The sequence below is a fragment of the Colossoma macropomum genome, unplaced genomic scaffold, assembly GCF_904425465.1.
Source record: "Colossoma macropomum unplaced genomic scaffold, Colossoma_macropomum, whole genome shotgun sequence".
NCBI classification, from domain to species: Eukaryota; Metazoa; Chordata; class Actinopteri; order Characiformes; family Serrasalmidae; genus Colossoma; species Colossoma macropomum.
The window spans coordinates 29,017,254-29,041,578 of NW_023494794.1; the positions used below are offsets into that span (position 1 = coordinate 29,017,254).

Consider the following 24,325-nt stretch of genomic DNA (forward strand, 5'->3'; position numbering starts at 1 on the left):
TTATCTTGAGATCACAAGATAATGAACTCATTATCTCAAGACAATACATTTATTATCTTGAAATAACAAGTTAATTATCTTGTTATCTTGAGATAACAAAGTTGTTATCTTGAGATCACAAGATAATGAACTCATTGTCTCAAGATAACAATTTAGAAAATTATAGCAAGAGCTCAAGGTCTCTCCGGACAACTTAGTTATCTTGAGATCACAAGATAATGAACTCGTTATCTCAACACAATAACTTTGTTATCTTGAAATAAGAAGGTAATTATCTTGCTATCTTGAGGTAACAAATTGTTATCTTGAGATAATGAATTCATTGTCTTGTGATCTCAAGACAACAACGTTGTAATCTTTAGATGATCACGAGATGATTAACTCGTTTTCTCAAGATAACAATTTAGAAAATTATGGCAGCTCATGGCCTCTCTGGACTTCCGTAATACACGGAAATCCTAAACAGGCCCTGCTGGCTCATTTTCCGAGCCTGTGAACCAGCAGATCGACCCTGCTGGGCCTCCTCCCACCGCCCGGCCCCTCCAGCAGCTGCCCTCATTAGCATGCCGCGTCTCGGCCAACGGGGCTCCGAGGGCGCCGTGACGTCACGCGCTAGGGAACAGCGAGCAGGCGGAGGATGAGCGCAGGCAGGCTGAGGGAGCTCCAGCGACGCTCGCGGGGGTCAGGAACGGATCTGTGAGCGGAGAATGGAGCGCGGCCGCCCGCTGTAGGACTACACGCACACGCACACGTTCCCCACGCGTTTACAGGCACGAGGATGAGCGCAGGGCACACACGGAGGATCAGACGCGCGCGGGCAGACAATGTCAGGATATGTTTCGGGTAAGGCGCTGCTCTTATGTGGAGGAGAAGGAGGGAAGGAGGGAGGGAGAGGGAGAGAGCGGGGAGAGGAGAGGGAGATGGAGGGAGGGAGAGAAGGAAGGATAGAAGGAGGAGAGGAAGAGAGCAGGGGTGTTGCGTTTGTGGCTTCTGTTTTATTTTTGTTGTTTTTTTATCATTCGCAGCGTTAGGTAGGCCTGGCTGGGGAAGAAGAGAGGGAAGAAAAGGGGGGATGAGAGGGAGGAGAGGGCAGCTGTGTTGATGCGTTAGGTGCGACGAGGCTTCTTATTCGCCAGCTTCTCGTTCGAATTCTCCGTTCCACCTTAAATGGTGCAGCAGTTACATTCTGTCGCCTTAGGTGACAGAATGTAACTGCTGCACCATTTAAGGTGGAACGGAGAATTCGAATAAGAGGCTTCCTCATTCAGATATACATAAAGCCCCTCTGTTGATGGGGGGGAGAATGGAGGCAGCTGCAGTGGGGAAAAGAGGCAGCTGCTATTTTTGGGGGGGCGCAGAGCAGAATGGATGTTTTCTTAGCATCATTCTCTTGAATAGATGGAAAGCTGGAGGGATGGAAGGAAAGAACTATGGATGGATGTAGCATTGGATGGATAAATGTGTGGATGGATGGAGGGATGCTAGCTCTTTGTTAGCCTAGCGCTTCTCTAGCTTTGGGCCTTTCACTGCATTTTCTTTTTTTTTTCACGGGATGATTGATTTTTTTTCCTCCTCTGTCAAGTTAGCGCAGGCGCAGCGCTCCTGCATGGTCAGAGTCGAGGCTGTCTGGGGTTTCTGACCATTTAGAGGTGCTACACTCCATATGGCGGAGAGAGGGAGAGGAAGAGAGAGGGGGGAGAGAGATAGGGATTGATAGATGGGGTTGAGGGAGTAGAGGAAGAGAGGAGAAAAAAGAGAGAAGGAGGGAGAGGAATAGAGTGCGGAAGAGGGTGAGGAGAAAGGAGAGAGAGAAAGAGAGATAGGAAGAGAGAGGGATAGACAAAGAGGAAACTTATTTAAGTGGCAGCATTGGTGCTGGTACTCATATAGTATTTAGGTGCCAGTATTGGTATCAGTGCTGGGACTGATATGATATTTATGTGCCAGTATTGGTGGCAGTACTGATAATGGTACTAAGTGTGAGTATCTGCACTGGTACTGATTATGGTATTTAAGTGCTATTATCGGTGCTGGTACTCACATGATATTTAAGTGCCAGTATCTGTGCAGGTACTGATATGGTATTTAAATGCCTGGTATCGGTGTTGGTACTGATTATAGTATTTAGGTGTCAGTATTGGTGCTGGTACTGATTATGGTATTTAAGTGCCAGTATCTGTGCAGGTACTGATACGGTATTTAAATGCCGTTAGTGGTGGCGGTACTGATATGGTATTTAAGTACCAGTATTGGCGCTGGTACTGATAAAGTATTTAAGTGCGAGTATCTGCACTGGTACTGATTATGGTATTTAAGTGCTATTATCGGTGCTGATACTTACATGATATTTAAGTGTCAGTATCTGTGCAGGTACTGATATGGTATTTAAATGCCGGTATCGGTGCTGGTACTGATTATGGTATTTAAGTGTCAGTATCTGCGCTGGTACTTATATAGTTTTTAAGTGCCAGTATCAGTATCACCGCTGGTGCTGATATGGTACTTAAGTGCTAGTATTGGTCTCTGCGCCAGTACTGGTATGGTATTTAACTGCCAGTATTGATATTGGCATCAAACTGATATGGTATTTCGGTGCCAGTACTGGTATCTGCACTGGGACTGGTATTTGGGTGCCAGAATCAATGTCAGTGCGGGGACTGATATGGTATTGAAGTGCCAGTATCGGTGTTAGTACTTATATGGTTTTTAAGCGCCTGCATCTGCACTGGTACTGATATGGTGTTTAAGTGCCAGAATTGGCACTGGTACTGATATGTAGTGGGTAACACCTGTGCTTTCTACGCTGTAGACTGGGGTTCAATCCCCCACCTAGATAAACACCCTACACTATACCAATAAAAGGGCAAAACTCCTAACACAACCTTCTCCAGCCTGTGTAAAATGATCATACTGTAAGTCACTCTGGATAAGAGCGTCTGCCAGATGCCGTAAATGTATGTGCTAGTATTGGCACTGGTACTGATATGGTATTTAAATGCCAGTATTGGTGGCAGTGCTGCTATGGTATTTAAATGCCAGTATTGGTGGCAGTACTGATATGGTATTTAAATGCCAGTATCGGCACTGGTACTGGTACTTATATGGTTTTTAAGTGCCAGTATTGGTATCAGTGCTGGTGCTGATATGGTACTTACGTGCTAGTATTGGTCTCTGCACCAGTACTGATATGGTATTTGACTGCCAGTATTGATATTGGCATTGAAACTGATATGGTATTTCTGTGCCAGTATTTGTTTCTGCACTGGTACTGATATGGTATTTGGGTGTCAGAATCGTTATCAGTGCGGGACTGATATGGTAGTTAGGTGCCAGAATCGGTATTAGTGTGGGGAATTAGGTACTGGTATCGGCAATGGTACTGATATGGTGTTAAAGTGCCAGTATTGGAGAAGGTACTGATTTGGTATTGAAGTACCAGTATCAGTGCTAGTACTCAAATGGTTTTTAAGTGCCAGTATCAGCGCTGGTACTGATATGTTACGTAAGTGCCAGTATTGGTCTCTGCACCAGTACTCATGTGGTATTTAACTGCCAGTATTGATATACTGGCACCGGTACTGATATGGTATTTCTGCGCCAGTATTTGTACCTGCACTGAGACGGATATGGTATTTAGGTATCAGAATCGGTATCAGTGTGAGGACTGATATGGTATTTTGGTGCCAAAATCAGTAACATATGGTATTTAAGTGCTAGTATCGGCGCTGGTACTGATATGGTGTTTAGGTGCCAGTTTCGGTGCTGGTACTCATATAATATTTAAGTGCCAGTAATGATATGGTATTTAAGTGCTAGTATTGGTGCTGGTACAGATATGGTATTGAAGTGCCAGTATGGGTGTCAGTACTGATACGGTATTCAAGTGCTGGTATCTGCACTGGTCCTGAAATGGTATGAAAGTGCCAGTATTGCTGCTGGTACTGATGTGGTATTTTAGTGCCAATATTAGTATCATCACTAGCACTGTTATGGTATTTTAGTGCCAGTATCAGTGCTGGTACTGATATGGTATTTAAGTGCTGGTATTGGTATGAGCACTGATACTGAAATGGTATCCGTGCTGGAGTATCACTAATTTGTAACGGTACTGTGGTGCTGCTAGGTGGAAAACTGCCATAAGACTGATGGATGGGGAGGGGGGTCAGTTACAGCGCTGTGGGATGGGGGAGGGTGTGACAGTGTGACAGCGCTGTCTAGTCAATACACACCTTGAGGCTGAACCGCCCTCCCCGCCAGCACACACACACACACACACACACACACACACACACACACACTCACACACTCCTTGCATTTAGGGATACAAGCCTAGTTACAGTGTAAGTGCATTGTATGTGTGTCTGTATGTGAGAAGATGAATACCGCACCCCCAGAGTGTGTGAGTGTGTGATTGTGTGTGTGTGCGTGTATGCGAGTGTGTGTGTGCGAAGAGGCTGGAAGCGTGTGCTGGAGGACGGGGGGATGGGGCAGTGGAGGATTGTGGGATGGAGGGATGAAAAGAGGAGTGTGACTCTGCATTAATGTGCTGGAACTACATCTGTCTCCTCGTCTCTCCAGCCTTTCATTTTCCACATCCCCTCTCTCTCTCTTGCTCCTCTCGTCCCTCTTGTCCTTCTCTTTCATCCTGCTCCTGTCTTTCCTTTCTCTCTTGCTCTCCTTTCCTTTCTTTCTCCCTCTCTGTCTCTCTCATTTGCTGCAGGTTCACTCCCTCTTTCTCGCTCTAACAAGCGAAACGAGCACGGCAGCATAACGACGAGCCCGTAGTAAAAGATCTCTCTCCTCTCAGCAGCTGTTCACTGTACATAAACATAAAAGTACCTTCACTCTCGTTAAGGAGTGTGTTAATTATTATATAATACAACCTTCTTATAAATGTCTGTGTTTTATTGACAGGACGTTACTGATAAATAAGGGGGAATTCTACTGATTATTTTTTAACACTTATGCATAGTTCAGTGGTTGAGATGCCATTCAGAGTCATTCAGAGTGGTTTGGTGTGAAATGGTTGATTGTAGAGACTCATTTCCTTACAGTGGTGGTGATAGGAACCAGGGGTCGCCATGACTACAACACAAATCTAGACATTTTATTTACTATCCAGAACCACCAGTGAACCTACACGAGTCTTCTGAGTTTATATGGAATGTTGATGACGGTGAAATAGTGGAAAATCTGAAATAATAAGGGACTATATTTCCTCACAGCGTACCCCTCCACCATCAATAGATCTGAAAATATATGTTAGTCCAAAATCCTCTCCGAACTTCTGTGAAATTTTGAAAAATGGGTGGAATGCCCCTTTACATTCATTTTATTGGAGAAACAATATGAAATCTGGTGGGATTTTATGCTTCAGTTTTCATCTCAGGTCAGGCTGATTGATGGTACCAGATGTGTTTAGGTCATCCTGACTGGTCAAACCTTAAACTGCAGGTTGGTAAACACTGTGTTTCCTCTGTTGTTTTACTTGTTGAGATATTGACCATATGATCAAGTTCTCACCGTTCCTGTGTGCCTGCTGTCAATTGAACGGTGAGATCGAGGCAGATAAAGAGCTCGAAATCTTCCAGCAGCAACGTCAGGAGCGCTGAGGTGAACAGGGGTGTTTTTAGCATTATAGTAAAAGCAGATGGAGAAGCGGAGATGTTCCCCCTGCGGTTATGAGATCCAGAGCCTACAGACATCGCAGAGCAGTGGAAGCGTCTGTAGGCTTCACTTTAATGGCTGATCCTATAGAGGAATCATAATGCAGTGTTGCTTTGGATCCACCTATAGATCAGCTGTACCTTCCTTAGTCGTACCGTTTTCCCTGTGGACGCTTTTTATCCTTGGCTGAAGTGAGACTGAGGTTTTTCATGTGTCTGAAATGAGCAGCGGGCCTTTTCCTAAGACAAGGAAGTATTCGTGATATGCTGAATATTGTGTTACACTGATGAGACATTGCTGGTAAATGACCATAGTCTGGCCCAGAGCTTATATCCGCCACACAATTCATACATATGTATATTTATAACTGTACAGTACTGTGCAAAAGTCTTAGGCACCCAAGCATGTTGTTAAACACCATTTATACAACAGTTAGTTCCGGCCACGCGAGCTGATTGGTTGAGAAGCGTTCTAACTGTGCTGTTATTTCCCCATAACATCAGCCGTAGGAGACGCTCAGGCCGTTTGAACGTTTTTACTTCTTACTTTGCCACAAACAGAAAACGGACACTTTTAAGATCACATTTGACCGACAGCCGATTTGGTCAGACTCTGAAGATGAGACGACACTAAATTCCCAAACTGTCATCACCAATGAGCAGCTTTTCAGTCGGCAGCTGTGACAGAAGAACAGCTAAACAACCTGGAATCAGCCAGAAATGAACCCAACACCATTCACCAAACTAAACGGGCTGTAAGATGCTTTACAGACTGGCTGGAACAAAACAACATTAATACTGATCTGGCAAAAACTGACAAAACTGAGCTGAACTTGATATTGCGGCAGTTTTATGGCTCAGTCTGATTTGCTCAGACTCTGAAGATCAGACTACACGTTTGGCGAATGGTGTTGGGTTAATTTCTGGCTGATTCCAGGTTGTTTAGCTGTTCTTCTGTCACAGCTGCCGATTGAAAAGCTGCTCAGTGGTGATGACAGTTTGGGAATTTAGTGTAAGGAGCTGGAGAACGAACTGCCGGCTGAGCAGCGAGTGGGCGGAGCTCGTTACTCTGACGTAGCAACAAGCTGCTCGTTAAGGAACTATAATTTGGTGAAGGAACTGCGAACATTAAAACATATTAAACGCCGCGTTCACGGCCCAGTTTATTAATTTATTACTTTATTATTATCTCAGTAATAAGTGTGTTTTTGCTTATAAAAACCCTACATATCATTAAAAAACATATAAATAAACATGAAGACAGTAAAAAGTAGCAAGAATTTGTTTTTTGTTAGGAAGAAAAGGGAAATTGTATTCCCGATGCTGCCAGCATCACATAGATGTGATACGTTCCATAAACACCTGATAACATAATGAATTATTAATCAGATAAAGCAGCTGTTGGATTTTAACCACTGATAATACTGGGCTTACTGGAGGAGAGGAACACACACTGACACACATAAAAGCACCACTTTTTGTGTTAATGTTATTGGTATTTATTCTAATATTAGTGCTTGTCTGAGCAAATTAACACTTACGCTGTGGCGACAGAACCAGGTGTTCCATTATTTTTAATGGAACATTGACGTTGGTGATCAGAAATGCCATTAATGCCAATTTGGCGCAGAGCGATGCTTCTTCAACGCCAACACGTAATTACCATATATATAAAATAACATATATATTTGTATTATTTGTACTTTTTTAACTTTTATCTATCCATTAATTAAAATATCTGACAGGATATCGCATGTTTCATTGGTTGTGTCTGCAATCTCAGCATGAATTCATCATAATTTCCCCATAATTCAGTGGCTGAGATTAGGCCTGAACGGTTTTTCTGACCGCTGTTACAATTGTGAGTTAAATTGCGATTGTTTTCTCTATATTGAGGTCCACACCTTTTTTGTACCAAGAAGACTAGCGTTCAAACTTTTTCTGGCTTGTTGTGGTTGTGATGTCACAGCACATGGTGTTTGGTTGCAGCTGATTGGTCTGACTCATCTACAAACAGTTCACAATCTCTGTATAATTAGGCTGCATGTTCCCACTTAAAACTCGTTTATAATGTAGACCATAATTAAAATAGCAGCTCCTGCGAATCGAAAATTGTATTCAATTCCCAAAAAAATCAGCCCTAGTTGAGATGTAAACAGAGTGATTCAGAGTGGTTTGGTGTGAAGTGGTTCAGATGTCTTTACAGTGGTGGTGATAGGAACCAGGGGTCGCCATGACTACAACACAAATATAGACATTTTATTTACTCTCCAGAACCACCAGTGAACCTACACGAGTCTTCTGAGTTTATGTGGAATGCTGATGATGGAAAATAGTGGAAAATCTGAAATAATAAGTTTTCTTTGGGGACTATTTTGCCTCACAGCGCCCTGCATATTATGTATCCCTCCACCATGAATGGATTTTGGATGACTTTAAAGGTGGACGTCCACCACTGTGAACAATTCTGACTCAGTAAGATTATCTAGAACGGAGCGTTTCACACCAAACCGCTCTGAATGACTCTGTTTACATCTTAAACACTTAATTATTAGCACAACACTGTGTTACGTTATTTATTTTATTATATTTTTTACCCATTTCTACATAAAGCTTTTCGTTTTTGGGTGTCATTGGACCGTGGCTGGATTTTTGGAATGGGAGCAGAGTGTATGTGTGTGTGTGTGAAGGGTTTGGGGGGGATTTTTCCAAATGGAAGGAGGATTCTTGGGTGTGTGACAGGCGAAGCGTTTTAGCAGCTGGTGTGTGCGCGTGTGTGCGGGGCTTAACTCCATTTTGGGTGGTGAAGATCAGAATGGATGAAGCTCTATCATGATGTGAGGCCCCAGAGTTTCGCTGTGCCGTCATTTGCTGCTGTCAGATAGACCCCTGAAGTCGTATTGTAATCCTGTAGTCTGTGGCGTCATGTCTATATTAGGACCTCCGGGTCTAAGCGGGTTTTCTCTATGGGAACAATGGAGGCTGCTCTCAGAAATCGCTGCTGTTACGCCATGCGGTAGAAAAAATGTTCCAAAGCTGATACGTTTTGCCATACGGACATTTTTTCATCCGAATGTTGCCGGATCCTCTGAGTTATGAGGTCATTAAAGAGCCGAAATACAACTACTGCTATATACATGCTGACGCTGCTGTGTACTGAACTGAGTGAATAGCCCACAGCAGTGGGCGGTTTAAAGTTCAGAGTTTTGTTGTAATCGTTATACCGGTACACCACAAATCAAACTGAGTCAGGGATGTTTCAGGGTGCTTTCACACCTACCTAGTTTGTTCCGGACCTTTGGACTTTTGCTCTGGACCCTTGGACACCACTGTTAGCATCCAGACCACTGTTAGTACACCTCTGTTAGCATCCACACCACTGTTAGTACACCTCTGTTAGCACACCACTGTTAGCATCCACACCACTGTTAGTACACCTCTGTTAGCATCCACACCACTGTTAGTACACCACTGTTAGCATCCAGGCCACTGTTAGTACACCACTGTTAGCATCCAGGCCACTGTTAGCATCCAGGCCACTGTTAATACACCACTGTTAGCATCCAGGCCACTGTTAGCATCCAGGCCACTGTTAGTACACCATTGTTAGCATCCAGGCCACTGTTAGTACACCACTGTTAGCATCCAGGCCACTGTTAGTACACCACTGTTAGCATCCAGGCCACTGTTAGCATCCAGGCCACTGTTAGCATCCAGGCCACTGTTAGTACACCACTGTTAGCATCCAGGCCACTGTTAGTACACCACTGTTAGCATCCAGGCCACTTTTAGCATCCAGGCCACTGTTAGTACACCACTGTTAGCATCCAGGCCACTGTTAGCATCCAGGCCACTGTTAATACGCCACTGTTAGCATCCAGGCCACTGTTAATACACCACTGTTAGCATCCAGACCACTGTTAGTACACCACTGTTAGCATCCAGACCACTGTTAATACACCACTGTTAGCACAGGACTGTTAGCATCCACACCACTGTTAGCACTGTTAGCATCCACACCACTGTTAGCACTGTTAGCATCCACACCACTGTTAGCACAGGACTGTTAGCATCCAGACCACTGTTAATACACCACTGTTAGTACAGCACTGTTAGCATCCACACCACTGTTAGCACTGTTAGCATCCAGACCACTGTTAGCACAGGACTGTTAGCATCCAGACCACTGTTAATACACCACTGTTAGCATCCACACCACTGTTAGTACACCACTGTTAGCATCCACACCACTGTTGATACACCACTGTTAGTACAGCACTGTTAGCATCCACACCACTGTTAGCACTGTTAGCATCCACACCACTGTTAATACACCACTGTTAGCATCCACACCACTGTTAGTACACCACTGTTAGCATCCACACCACTGTTAGCACAGGACTGTTAGCATCCACACCACTGTTAATACACCACTGTTAGCATCCACACCACTGTTAGTACACCACTGTTAGCATCCACACCACTGTTAGCACTGTTAGCATCCACACCACTGTTAGTACACCACTGTTAGCATCCACACCACTGTTAGTACACCACTGTTAGCATCCACACCACTGTTAGCACTGTTAGCATCCACACCACTGTTAGTACACCACTGTTAGCATCCACACCACTGTTAGTACACCACTGTTAGCATCCACACCACTGTTAGCACTGTTAGCATCCACACCACTGTTAGCCCTGTTAGCATCCACACCACTGTTAGCCCTGTTAGCATCCACACCACTGTTAGCACCACCCCAGCCGTGGGAGTTTCAGCCCTAAACTGCTGCTCCAGCTGACAGGCCGCAGTCGGTTCCTGTTAGTCAGGTTTTACTGGCTGGTGTGTCAGCGCTGTATTGTTGTTTGTAACAATTACAGATAAAAGAAGCACCTGTGTTTGAGGCTTCATACAGGATCAAGGCTTTTATTAGAGCTTTTATTAGAGGACTTTATTTTAAATTACTTTCATCTTTGTAAACACTGACTGTGGTTTCTGTACAGCAGACTCCAGTGTTTCCTCTGAAATAAAGGCATTAGTAGTAAGTCTGTGCTGCAGAACAGCCTCTACTTTTCAGGGAAGGCTTTACACTAGATGTTAGAACATTGCTGTGAGGATTTGGATGAGCATTAGTGAGGTCCGCTACTGATGTTGGATGGTCAGTTCTGGAGCACTCCAACTCATCCCAGAGGTACTGGATGGAGCTCCATCAGTCCAGAGAGCACAGTTCCACTGCTCCACAGCCCAATGCTGGGGGGCTTTATGCCCCTATATTTATCAGTAGCTATATTTATCAATGTTAACGCATTAGTAACGCATTAATGTGAGAAATTATTAACACAACTATTTTTTTATGCCATTAACACATTTTGTAGTTTGACCATTCAGATCATCCATAGTTCCAGCCTGAAGCCCAGTTAAGCCCAGTCTTAACAGTCTGCTGGTATAGAGGGCAAGAAACCCCGATGGCGCTTGGTTTGAATTAGGAATGCGCCGATATGACAATTCTGTTCTAATACAGAGATCTGATGTTTTTCATGTACATATCTGCCGATGCTGATACTGATTCTGATATATAAACACATAGAATATAGACATTGGGGCTAAATCTATCTTGATTAGCATGACATAGAAATATAATAGGGTTATAAATACCATAAAATGAATAAAATGCAGATATTTTAGGCTCGTGAAGCTTTAGCTGCTTGAAACTCACATGAAACAAAATTTCATGTTGAGTTGCATTCTGTAAAGTGTCCTGCAATTTACTTGAAATTCAGCTGCAACAGTTGTAAGCTTCTCAACTTCATGAAACCAGTTTCATGAAACAGCCAAACAACATCATTTCAAATGATTGATCTCATTAGATTATTGGACAAGAAAAAAAAAAACAGATGTTGTATTGGACGATTGAAAACGATCATCATGTTGCATATTAAATATGCAAATGTTGGTAACGTCACAGATGACTTTATATAGCGTAACGATACGATGCATTAAAAAAGAACAGCTGCTAATTTTGGCTAATTGAATGTGTTGTATGCAGCTTTGTTTCTGAATTGGTTCGTATAACTGTGAAGTTGCACGGGAATGAAGTTGCATGCAACTCGCATCATGCAATTAGTTGCGTGAAAGTTTCACCATGTAAAGCCAGCCTTAGCACAGTAACTGTGTGTCACCTAAACATTCTGCTCTTCTGCGTTTCTGTAAATACATCGTCACATATGTGTCAGTGCTGGTTTTCCACTCTGCGGCTGTAACTCAAATACAGCTTTTAAATGCCATATTTCCATTATGGCTCTCTTAATAAAACCAGTATTTCCATCTTCCAGTTCTGTCACCACCACTGTAAAGAAATCTGAGCCTCCACACTGAACCATTTCACACCAAACTACTCTGAATCACTCTGTTTACAGCTCATCCATTAAGTCATGGGGGAATTTTGAAAAACTGGTGGAGCTCTCCTTTAAATAGTTGTTTATTGTCACCAGGTCCATTTGTAGTACTGTAATGCTGCACATGCGGTTCTCCTCTCTGTAACTTTATACAGCCGGGATCTATTGCATCATCTACACCAAGTTAACAAAGCCTAACACACACACACACACACACACACACACACACACACACACACACACTCTCTCTCACACACACACACACACACAAGGTTCTGAATAGAGCTCAAACAACCAGAGAGCTGAGAGGAAACATGATACACACACATTAGTCGTCTCATATGTCTCTCTCTCTCTCTCTCTCTCTCTCTCTCTCTCTCTTTCTCTCTCTTTGGGTCAACCAAATGTGAGAACAGTATGGCTGTGTATGTGTCTTGACTTTGTAGGTAAACTAGAGAGAGAGAAAGAAAGACAGAGAGAAAAAGCTACTTTTGGAAACTATTGATATATGTATATTTATACACAATACATCTGGATCACATTATGACTACATGTAGGTATGTAGGTATAATTCATATGAGACAGAAGTATGACCTCATATCCTGACAATGTAGGTGTGTGTGTGTGTGTGTGTGTGTGTGTATGTGAGTGTGTGCGTGTGTGTGTGTGTCTGTGTGTGTGTGTGTGTGTAGTGTAAGGGGCTAGAAGAGCCTCAGTGTGTGTACTGGATTAACACTGAGGATTGACTACCATCTGGCCATTTTACACACACACTCAGAGAGAGAGAGAGAGAGAGAGAGAGAGAGAGAGAGAAGGCCGTAAAGAGGAGGCAGAGAGAGAGAGAGGGAGGTAAAGAGGAGGGAGAGAGAGAGAGAGAGAGAGAGAGGAGGAGGAGGTAAGGAGGAGGGAGAGAGAGAGAGAGAGAGAGAGAGCTCTCTTACGGTCAACTTCTGCACATCTGATCTTCCCTCCATTTGTTCATTGATTATGTCGTCACCACGGCAGCATGAATGAGCTGAAGTTTGGACGCTGTGTTCAGTGTTCAGTGTTCAGTCTTTAGTGTTCAGTGTTTAGTGTTCACTGTCCAGTCCTAGGTGGTCAGTCTTTAGTGTTCAGTGTTCAGTCTTTAGTGTTCAGTCTTTAGTGTTCAGTGTTTAGTGTTCACTGTCCAGTCCTAGGTGGTCAGTCTTTAGTGTTCAGTGTTCAGTCTTTGGTGTTCAGTCTTTAGTGTTCACTGTTCAGTCTTTAGTGTTCAGTCTTCAGTGTTCGGTCTTTAGTGTTCAGTCTTTAGTGTTCAGTGTTTAGTGTTCACTGTCCAGTCCTTGGTGTTCAGTCTTTAGTGTTCAGTGTTCAGTCTTTGGTGGTCAGTCTTTAGTGGTCACTGTTCAGTCTTTAGTGTTCAGTCTTCAGTGTTCGGTCTTTAGTGTTCAGTCTTTAGTGTTCAGTATTCAGTGTTCAGTGTTCAGTCTTCAGTGTTCAGCCTTAAGTGTTCACTGTTCAGTGTTCAGTCTTTAGTGTTCACTGTTCAGTCTTTAGTGTTCAGTGTTCAGTCTTTAGTGTTCAGTGTTTAGTGTTCACTGTTCAGTCTTTAGTATTCAGTGTTCAGTGTTTAGTCTTTAGTGTTCAGCGTTCAGTGTTTAGTGTTCACTATTCAGTCTTTAGTGTTTAGTGTTCAGTGTTTAGTGTTCACTGTTCAGTCTTTAGTGTTTAGTGTTCAGTGTTTAGTGTTCAGTGTTCAGTGTTTAGTGTTCACTGTTCAGTCTTTAGTGTTTAGTGTTCAGTCTTTAGTGTTCAGTGTTTAGTCTTTAGTGTTCAGTGTTTAATGTTCACTGTTCAGTCTTTAGTGTTTAGTGTTCAGTGTTTAGTGTTCACTGTTCAGTCTTTAGTGTTCAGTGTTCAGTGTTTAGTGTTCACTGTTCAGTCTTTAGTGTTCAGTGTTCAGTCTTTAGTGTTCAGTGTTTAATGTTCACTGTTCAGTCTTTAGTGTTCAGTGTTCAGTATTCAGTGTTCAGTGTTTAGTCTTTAGTGTTCAGTGTTTAATGTTCACTGTTCAGTCTTTAGTGTTTAGTGTTCAGTATTCAGTGCTGCTGTATTTATGCTAATGTACTTTGGTCCGTGTTTATAGGTAACAGTGAGTCACACAGTATCAGAAACCACATAATCAAGACTACTAGAGACACTGAACACCTCCACACACTCTGAGGTGACGAGTTATCCATGCAGTTAGCACTATGCTAATGGGGGGGGGGCGGGTCACTGTAGGGGAGTCCAGTGCAGTGTGCAGTGTTTGCGTGTGTGCAGCTGACGGTTACTCGTACCGTTAGTCAGTGATGGTACGAGGTTAATGAAGGATCAGATTCCATCTGTTACTCTGTGTGCGATTGTGTGTCTGTGTGTACAGTGGTGTCCTCGGTTAGCATCCTGCAGTAGCCTTAGGCTAGTTTCACCAGACCTCCTTTTTTCATCTGACTGCAGCAGAAACATATATATATATATATATATATATGTATATGCGTGTGTGTGTGTGTTGGCCATTTTAAATGCTTCAATAAACCTAAATTGTATATTAACAGCGGCTTATTATGCTTCCTTCACTTCTTAATAAGAACCATTTTTAACAAACAAAATTAATCTGATTTTTTTTTGTGTAAAATATTACAAACAGAGCTGAGCAGTATGTAGATGAACCTGTCAGCCTTGCTTGCAGGTCCGGCTGTAAACAGGATTTCTTCAGGGCTGAATTTGGCCACTTATTCAGCAGCTGTTTGTTCACATTTACTGGATCCACCTTAAATGCTACGTTCCGACTGCCAGACACCGCTGAGTTTGGAAAATATAAAATATTACACTCATTCACGCCTCGAAAAACAAAGTGGGGCGGGTTTCTTGTACCTGGGTGTCAGGCCGTGGTCCCAGGGGGGTCTCGAGAGTGATGCTACAAGACCGTATGTACCTTATCAAACAGAGAAAAACGTTTTGACGAGTGCAGGCAAGCTCTGCTGAATGGCTCCACCTACAGGCTGCGGAAGACAGACTGATGTCGAGTGTACATTTCTATTGGAAGATCTGTGGTTGGTGGTGAAGTGCTAGCTCAGCAATTCAGGCCCAGTCAGTGAGTGGACTTAGTGTTTGATTATTCTTCTGTAGTTTTTGAATGTGGGTACCGGTGTGTGTGGGGTGGGGGCGCTGGTTGGGGGGGTTGCGGAGGCTGTTAAAGCGATAATTTGGTGAAAAACTAAACCTAAAACATGTTTTTACTTTGAAGTTTAATGATTTACATTGAGTGGACCAGCTTGAGGTCCCCATGAGGAAGAAAGGTCCCCACAGTGTGAGTGTATAAACATGTTTTGGTCCCCACAATGTGGCATAAACCTGTTGCGCACACACAGGCGGAGCGTGTGATTAGCTGTGTGTGTGTGTGTGTGAGATAATCAGATGACGGTGTTCTTCATAATTCAGCCTGTTTCACACTCGGTTATTTACTCTAACAGCTCATTTAGCCCTTCAGATCAATAACGTGTGTGTGCAGCTGAGTGTGGTGACAGTAAACTTCTTCATTTATTGATTCATTTCATCCAAACCGTAGCAGGAGGCGAGCATCCTCATAACTGAGTCTGTAACGCAGGGGCTCTGCTGGTTGAACTCCCCTTTTTGGAGTGGTGGGTGGAGGTGGGTCTTGTGGCTACAAACATGGGCAGAATTGGCTGTTTAATACCGAAACCATCAGAAATGCTAGTTGTGCTGTGTGAACTGCTGTGTTTTTGAACTAAAGAGGGTTTAGAGGTTCAGAGTTCACCCTCGTCACCCTCGGACAGGCTAGCTAGAACAGACACTCAGCTCATTCCTTATCTCTCTCTCTCTCTCTCTCTCTCTCTCTCTCTCTCTCTCTCTCTCTTTACTCTGTTTCACTGTTTCTCTCTCTCTCACTGTTTTTCTCTCTCTCTCTCTCTCTCTTTACTCTCTTTCACTGTTTTTCTCTCTCTCTCTCTCTCTCTCTCTCTCTCTCTCTCTCACTGTTTCTCTCTCTCTCTCTCTCTCTCTACTCTCTTTCACTGTTTCTCTCTCTCTCACTGTCTCTCTCTCTCTCTCTCTCTCTCTCTCTCTCCACTCTCTTTCACTGTTTCTCTCTCTCTCTCTCTCTCTCTCACTGTTTCTCCCTCTCTCTCTCTCACTGTTTCTCTCTCTTTACTCTCTCTGTCTATTTCTCTTTCTAGCTCTCTCTTTAATCACTCTTAATCATTCGTTCCTTTCCTCTAGTTCTCTCTCTCTCTTCTTTCTCTCTCCCTCTCTCTCTCTCTCTCTCTCTCTCTTTTTCACTCTTTCTCTTTACTGTCTCTGTCTGTTTCTCTCTCCAGCTCTCTTTATTCTCCCTTATCATTAATTCCTTATCTCTATCTATTCCCACCCCCTCTCCCCCTCTCCCCATCTCCTGGTCTCTCTCTCTCTCTCTCTCTCTCTCTCTCTCTCTCTCTCTCTCTCTCTCGTGTAGGTGTGCTGGTGAATGCTATTATTAATTTAGCACACGGCGTGTTGGGGGTTTAAATGAGCCCACCTTGTTTTTCAGTTTGCAGTTTCCAGAGAGACGGAGATTCATATGTTCTCTTTGTAGGTTTTGAGTTTATTCTCTTGAATTGAATGACTTTAATCTCAACATTAGAATTATACCGGATTTTTTAAAAAATTGGTGGCATTATCCTTTACAGTTGGGGGGTTTTGGGTTTGTATTTTTACAGTGCTGGACTTCAGAAGCCGGCCTGGCTTTAATTTTTCAGTGCTACTGAAAAAGGTGAACTTTAATAAGTCATAACTTTTGAACTATTAATGCAAGAAACATTACATTTTCAGGACTTGTGTTTTGGTCTGAGCTGTGTTCACCCACCAAAATAGACGATCCAGAGATGGATGATTGTCATGTTATGGTTTGCTGAAAATACAGAAAAAATGACTTTTTTGCGCATTGCAGTGACTTCGGCCTCTATGTCTCCACACTGAAGTACATTAGACCTGTGAAATGTTGGTATTCATCACTTCTGTCACAGTAAACTTACTGTACATTTGGAAAAAATGCATTGCCTGCTAATTTGTGATTTAATTGCCATTTATTATGTCCTTGTTCAGTTTTATACAGCTTACCCAACATCGTTTTGGGTGAATAGTTCATATATTGACGCTGTCCAAAGAAAAACATGCATCTCAATTTTTTATTTTTCTACATCATTTGAACATGGCAGGCGCCTTCATGCTGTGTGAAAATTTCATGATGAATGGACCAATAGAAATGCTCCAAAATCACTTGGGGAGAAGCTCTTTACATTGACTTACATTACAAGTTAAGAATGTTTTTGCCCTCTCCTGTAAACTTACTGTTCCAGAGGTAGTGTTTGTGTTTTTATATTCCTGCTGCTGTAACAGGATCAGCGAAGTTCTGTCCATCCATCCGTCCATCCAGCACATTTCAGTTAACAGATGTACCAGATATGAAGTTGGTTTCTTGACTTCTTGAGCCAAACTATCAATTAAGGAATGAAATGCGTGCTCACTTTTTAAAGCCTGTGCATCTCAGAAAATAAAGCAGATTCAGGCCGACGTATTTCACAAATTTAAGGGGGGTCAGTCAGGAGGCCTTTAGGCTCCAAAACCAACCCTTCAGACTGAAAGTTCAGTTCTTCATCCAGGGGAGTTCCAGCTCCGGTAGACGAAATGTTCCCGTCCTCGTTCCTCAGACAGGTTTACTGTGGCACATTTTAGAGGTCAGTTTTACAGCGCGGTTCTCCCGGCCTGCACCGCTTTCCAGCTCCAGTATATCACAGCACTTCAAACCTTATCACGGGTGTGATACATATTAGGTTTGTAACAAGTCTAAAACAAGTATGTCCAAAATAGTATCTTTACAGGAGAAGACAGAAACACTCTTACCTTACAAAAGCCACGTTTACATGCAGCCTAATAATCCGTTAATAATCCGACTAACACCTCAGTCGGAATAGTCTAGTCTGATTGAGGCCATTCGGAATACAATATCTGTCCAATTGATCGAGGTGGGTAATCCTGTAAATAATCTGTTAAATAGAAGAATAATATCCGTGTAAACGCCTGTATCTGATTCCATTCCCTATCAGAAAGTTTAAGTCCGTTCTGATCATGTTCGTCGCGTCATAGTGAAAGTTTATACCGTTCAACATGGCGGAGCAGAAACTGGTCTGCAGAGGAGACGAAGTTTATGCTCTGATCTTTAAAAGACGGCGGTGGGACAGACGTCCAGCTTATGTGTCTCAGAACACGACGTCTTCCTCTCGGCCTTCTTTAATAAGGACATGTGAAGGACGTTTTCCTGAGTCTGACATCATTTTAAAGTGATTAAAAACACAAGCGCTGCTCACTGCTGCTCATCTCACTCTTACTGGACTCACTTGATGTTCGCAGTCATGGTAACGTCTACACTAAGTGGTTCTCCACGCATGCGCGTAACTTTGGATCTGATTACTTGTAGTGAGCATGTAAATGGAGATTTTCCACCAGATTGTTTAATAGAGTGAGAATTAACACCTCAGTCTAAATCTATAATCGGAGAGTATTCAATCGGATTGCCGAAGATTTTTGCACGTAAACACAGCCAGTGTAAGTTAATGTAAAGAGAATTTATTCCAAGTGGTTTTAGAGCGTTTCTATTGGTCCATTCATCATGAAATTTTCGCACAAGGACAGCTGGTACGTTGAAATGATGTAGAAAAATAAAAATTGACAAAAATGGAGACGCATGTTTTTCTTTGGACAGCAATGATATATATACAGATTTACATGTGTTATAGTGTTAATTTTGCAATGAAAACTGAGCTTTGTGGCATTAATATGGAGCTGGTCCCCCTTTGCAGCTCTAACAGCTTCCACTCTTCTGGGAAGCTTCTACGAGATTCCGGAGAGAGTCTGTGGGAATTTCTGCCCATTCATCCAGAAGAGCATTTGTGAGGTCAGACGCTGATGTTGGACGAGAGGGTCTGGCTCACAATCTCCGTTCTAGTTCATCCCAAAGGTGTCTGATGGGGTTGAGGTCAGGGCTCTGTGAGGGCCAGTCAAGTTCCTCCACACCAAACTCACCCAGTCAGGCCTTTATGGAGCTGCTTTGTGCACTGGGGCTCAGAGACTGCAAGGCTATGTGTTAAATTTTATCCACCTGTTAGCAATGAGTGCGGCTGAATAAAGCCTATAAATATATAGATATATGTGTGTATGTGTATGTATATAAATAAAGTAACTGAATGCAGACAGTGCAGACCCTGTCTGGTCTCTGCGCTGGGCAGTGTGACTGAGCGACAGGCCTGTTGTTGAGTTTAGCTCAGTGTCACTGTTTTGTAATCCGGTTTTATTTCGCTCTGTTTATAAGCCTGTTTTATTTCTGCTCAGTGATCTTCACACTGTTAGTCATCAGCTGCTCCTCACTGTCAGCATCACAGCTGTACCGATACATCGATTATCGCTGCATCAACAACTTTTATATCGATACTAAACACCAGATCAGCTGAAGATGAAGTGAAGCGAACTTTATAAACTCGCACTGACCTCACCAGCGGTGTGTGTGTGTGTGTGTGTGTGTGTGTGTGTGTGTGTGTGTGTGTGTGTGTGTCTTGTGACTCTCAGCTGTGTTTTAACAGTCAAAGAACACCCTTGTTTCTTACAGAGAGAGAGGGAGAGAGGGGGGGAGCAGAGTGAGAGATAACAGGAAGAGAGAGAGTGTTAATGTTGAGAGAGGCAGAGAGAAGAGAAAGAAGAAAGAGGGAGGGCAGAATGAGAGTAAAGGAGAGAGAGAGAGAAGAAAGAGAAGAGAAAGTGGAGAGAGAGAGAAGGGGAGAGAGAGAGAGAGAGAGGGTTGGTTTTGTGGTGACCTTGAGAGGTTAATGGAGGGTGGTAATAACAGCAGGACTGTACGGTGGACCCCAACAACCTTGCCAATCAGCTGAGACAGGTTTGGTGCCTGAAAACTGCTTCCTCGTTAGCACTGGAGCTACAGAGCTAATGTAGCTAACAAGTAATGGAAGCTTATACCTCCACAGTTAGCATTATGCTAACTCCATGCCTTCATTTTTGTACAGTGAGTTCAAAGCGAGTGGAGATATTCAGGGATCTCTGATAGACTCAGTTATGTGGTTTCTTGTAGTTTATTTTATACACTTATTTATGGGTAAATGAACCTCAAATCACAGAAAAAAAATCAGATTTTAGATTAAAAAACCTGGCTGGCAGTTTCAGATTTGTTTAATACTTTCAGGAAATAAAGTAATTGTGTCCAGTAGATAGTGTAGCGAACTTTAGGCTTGTGTCTTCACTGGTTTCTGAGATATAGAGGCCTTAAAAAGTGGCCGTGACCTTAATTTTTTTTTTATTTTTGCCTTTAAATGAGTTCTATCTTTGAAAAGTCATAACTTTTGAATTATTGAACGTAAATAGACGAAATGTTCAGGGGTTATTTGTTAGTTTGAGGTGTGTTTAAACTACCTGGACACAGATGATAGAGACGTTGTCTTTGCCGTTTGATGGCTTGCTCTATTTCCAGATAAACAGTAAAATTTTGTGCATTGAAGTAAATTTGACCTTCAATATCTCCACACGGAAACACATCAGATCTTTCAAACGTGAGTATTTATTACTCATACTATAGTACACTTTTCTCAGATGGGTATGTGTCTGATGGGTATAAAGGTTTGTGATTTGTGAGCTGTTAAAAATGATAAAAATCACATTATGGCCAAAGCTGGTTAGATGAGTATTATCTGGATGTTCTCCTCTTTGTGTTCGTGCTGCTGCTGTTCGAGATGTGCCGGTTTACGCTGATGCCTTTTGTTTGTCCTTCTGATTCATGGTTTTCATTCGAGCGCATTAAGAGTAAAATGCGATACATACGACTTCAGCTCGAACCGAAATTAAATTCGGGCTGATTTAAAGCCATAATAAGGAAGTGTGGGGCATCTTTTTGCATATCAAATCACGTTCATATTTAAATTCTTCCCTGAAAAGTGGAGTATAAATGGAGGTGAAGCTGAGCTGCGCGCCTGGTCCCCTCTTCTAAGCCGCACTTCCTCGTGAAGGTTTTGTTTACCTGGATCAGTATGCAAATGAGCATCCTGATCAATCACAGATCCCGATGATTTTATGTGGGAGTTTTTATATAAAAATGTTGTGGCCGAATTTAACAGGGCTAAAAATAGCTAAAAATATTGTTTCATTTAATCTTTATTGTTTGTTTTAATTGTTTACTCCTGTAGTTTTAGTTAATCAGTGCTTTACTGACTGTATGACTGTCCGTTCACTGATTAAACTCAAATAAACTGTGGAAGCTTATAGAGAGAGAGAGAGAGAGAAAGAGCGAGAGAGAGAGAGAGAGAGAGAAAGAGAGAGAAACTAAATTAACCTCACAGATCTAAGAGAAAACTCAGGAGGCACCCAGATGGGACTTCTGGGCTGATAATGATCATTTTTATTTAAACTTTCCTCTCGTCTGATAACGATAACGAAACCTATACATTTACCTCCCCCCCATCCCCCTCTCTCTCTCTTTCTCTGTCTCTCTGTCTCTCTCTCTCTCTCGCTCTCTCTCTCTCCATCCACGCGTGTAAATTGAGGTAAAAGACTAGGAGAAGTGGGGCCAGTTCATGCACTCATGCATGTAACACCATTATAACACCATTATAACACCATATAACACCACTCTCACGGCACTTCTCCAGTTTTCTGATTTTTTATTACTAAATATAACCGTCCATCTGTCTGTCTGACTGTCTATCTGTCTATCTATCTATCTGTCTGTCTATCTATCTGTGGCCGTCCATCTGTTCATCTGTCCATCTATGTCTCTGTCTGTCTGGCCGTCCGCTCATCCATCTATCTATCTATCTGTTTGTCTGTCTGTCTGTCTGTGTCTCTTTGTTTATCTGTCTGTCTGTCTATCTATCTACCCTACATCTATCCTATCTCTTTTTTTTCCCTCTTTATTCATCTCTTTCTCCTCCTGTCTTTTTTCTCTTTTTTCTGTTTCTCCGCGTCAGATTCCTTTGCATTCTTCGACCTCCTGTCCCTCTTTCCTCTCTCTCTCTCTCTCTCTCTCTCTCTCTCTCTCTCTCTCTCTCTCTCTGCTGTAAATAGGTCAGAGGTTTATGCTGCAGTAGGATAAGGAGCACAGACACACACTGACCCACCAGTTCAGTTTATATCACAATACCTACTTTTAATGTGTGCTACAACTACACTGTTCAAAAAATGGTTCTTCAGGGGTTCTTTAGTAAATGGAAAATGGTTCTGTTTCAAACCGTGAACACTCAAAGATCACTTTGCATGATAAAAGGGTTCTTTGCATCATGAAAGGGCTCTTCAGACTGATGGAAAATGTTCTATAAAGCCTGTTCTGTATAGAACCGTTCTTTGCATGGTAAAATGGTTCTTCAAAAAGTGGTTCTTCTAAGGTGTAACATGACATCGTAACAATAGAAGAACCCTTTTTGGTGCTATATGAGACCCTTTCAAAATGGTTCTATATAAATCCATATACAACTCACACTCCATCAATTCTCCAACCCTTTCACAATGTGAAGAACCCTTTAATCATGCAAATTGTTCTATACAGAACCATTTTCTTTACTAAAGAACCCTTGAGGAACTATTTTTTGAAGTGTGTGTTAGAGGTGGGCGATATGGCAAGAATATAATATTGTGATACTTTATTTATAAAATACACGATACGTCACGTTATTTACTTTTTTCCGACATCTGATCAGTTGAAACAGAGAAAAAAGAGTCAGTAGAGACACATTTTAAAAAATACTATCAAAAACTGTGAACACGTTGATTTTTATTCAGTATTTGGCGCTAAATGTAGTTAAATGGGACTAATTTTGCTCTCTTTATAATGACTTATGCAGTTGGTCAGTGTCTACAAGTACTGATACACACGATATGTTCAGAAAAGCTTATTGTATTGTGACGTAATTTATCATGATAACAATGTATGGGTCATTCTACACTTAAAAAACATGTTAGGTTTACAATTTGTTTATGTTTTAAAAATAAAACAATAAGTTATTTTAACAGTTACCCCTTCTTGAGCCTCAATTTAGCAATATTTGTTTATAAATCAATCATATTGAATTCCAAGCACCACAGAAGAGCTCGTCCTCACAGCCATGTGTGAAGGCTGAGGCCATATTTTGAAGTAAAAAATGTTTTTCTGTAATTTTAACTGCAATAATCTATACATGACTATGAAATATACGATTTAAATGACATAACGAAAACAAATGCCAAATAAATATTATAAAATATATAATGAAAGTTGTCCCCAGGAGTCGTGTCACTGGTGTTACTGTGTAACAAAAAATCTCTTATTTTGAAATAAAAGTCACACTGATGACATCGCTCGACTTCCTTTCACCTGTTTTCTGAGGATCTATGAAGAAAAGCTCATGGTGAGTCCACTGTGTCTTTCAGTTATCAGAGATTTTCTCATTTAGCTCATGATTTCATATGAAGCTTTTAGCTGAAGTCACTGGTGTGACCGACTTTATTCTGAGGTAATTGTGGAAAAATAGAACACAAATGGATTAAATTCCATATTTTAGTGGATATTCCATGATTGACAACATGTGGTTTGATGCTCTGTAGCAGCCGTTTTATGAAATGCATTGTTCATTAAAAATGTCTCTGGTGTTCCTTTATTATGTGTAACACCAATGAGGATCGGTAACACCAGTGACTCCTATGGACAGATAGAAAAGTGGACGTTTCTGCAGAATGACCCAGATATTGTCATATCGCCCATCCCCGGTGTGTATATTTTGTGTGTTGCTCACACTATGAGGACAGATTGGTGTAGTTTTTTCTTGAGGGATAAACTTGATAGGCTAATCAGAATGAAAGGCTAATTGTCTTTAGCCATTTTAGCATTTCTGGCTAGCTCTGTGTGTCACTTTCGGTCTCTGTTATCGAGTAGCTTGACGTTACTGATGTAGCTCGAGGCTACATGTTGTCAATGTTGTATTGACACATATTATTTTAATACTTTAATGCTGTAATGTTGGTATGTATGGCTGTACAAGTGATAAAATGGCTACAGTGCCAACTTAGCTATCTTAATGTTTGTCATATAATAATGAACATTTCATTATATTTAGTTGTTTAATGCAGAAACTTTCACCTTAAAAAGCAGTTCTGCTCAAATTAGCACCACAATTATAATGCAAAATTCTACAAGAGGCTCTAATTGGTTTCCTGTGTTGTGT

The 24,325-nt window shown here is 42.0% G+C and overlaps 1 protein-coding gene across 4 annotated transcripts in view; it reads left to right on the plus strand.

The window, feature by feature from the left end:
- The first annotated feature begins 660 nt into the window (after window positions 1–660).
- The window catches only part of LOC118814897 (serine/threonine-protein kinase PAK 3), a 68,126-nt gene continuing 44,461 nt past the window's right edge, over window positions 661–24,325 (plus strand). For all 4 annotated transcript variants that reach the window (XM_036580759.1, XM_036580761.1, XM_036580762.1 and 1 more), the window contains exon 1: window positions 661–843. The gene's annotated coding sequence lies outside the window, so the exon portion shown is untranslated. The remainder of the gene's footprint in view (window positions 844–24,325) is intronic.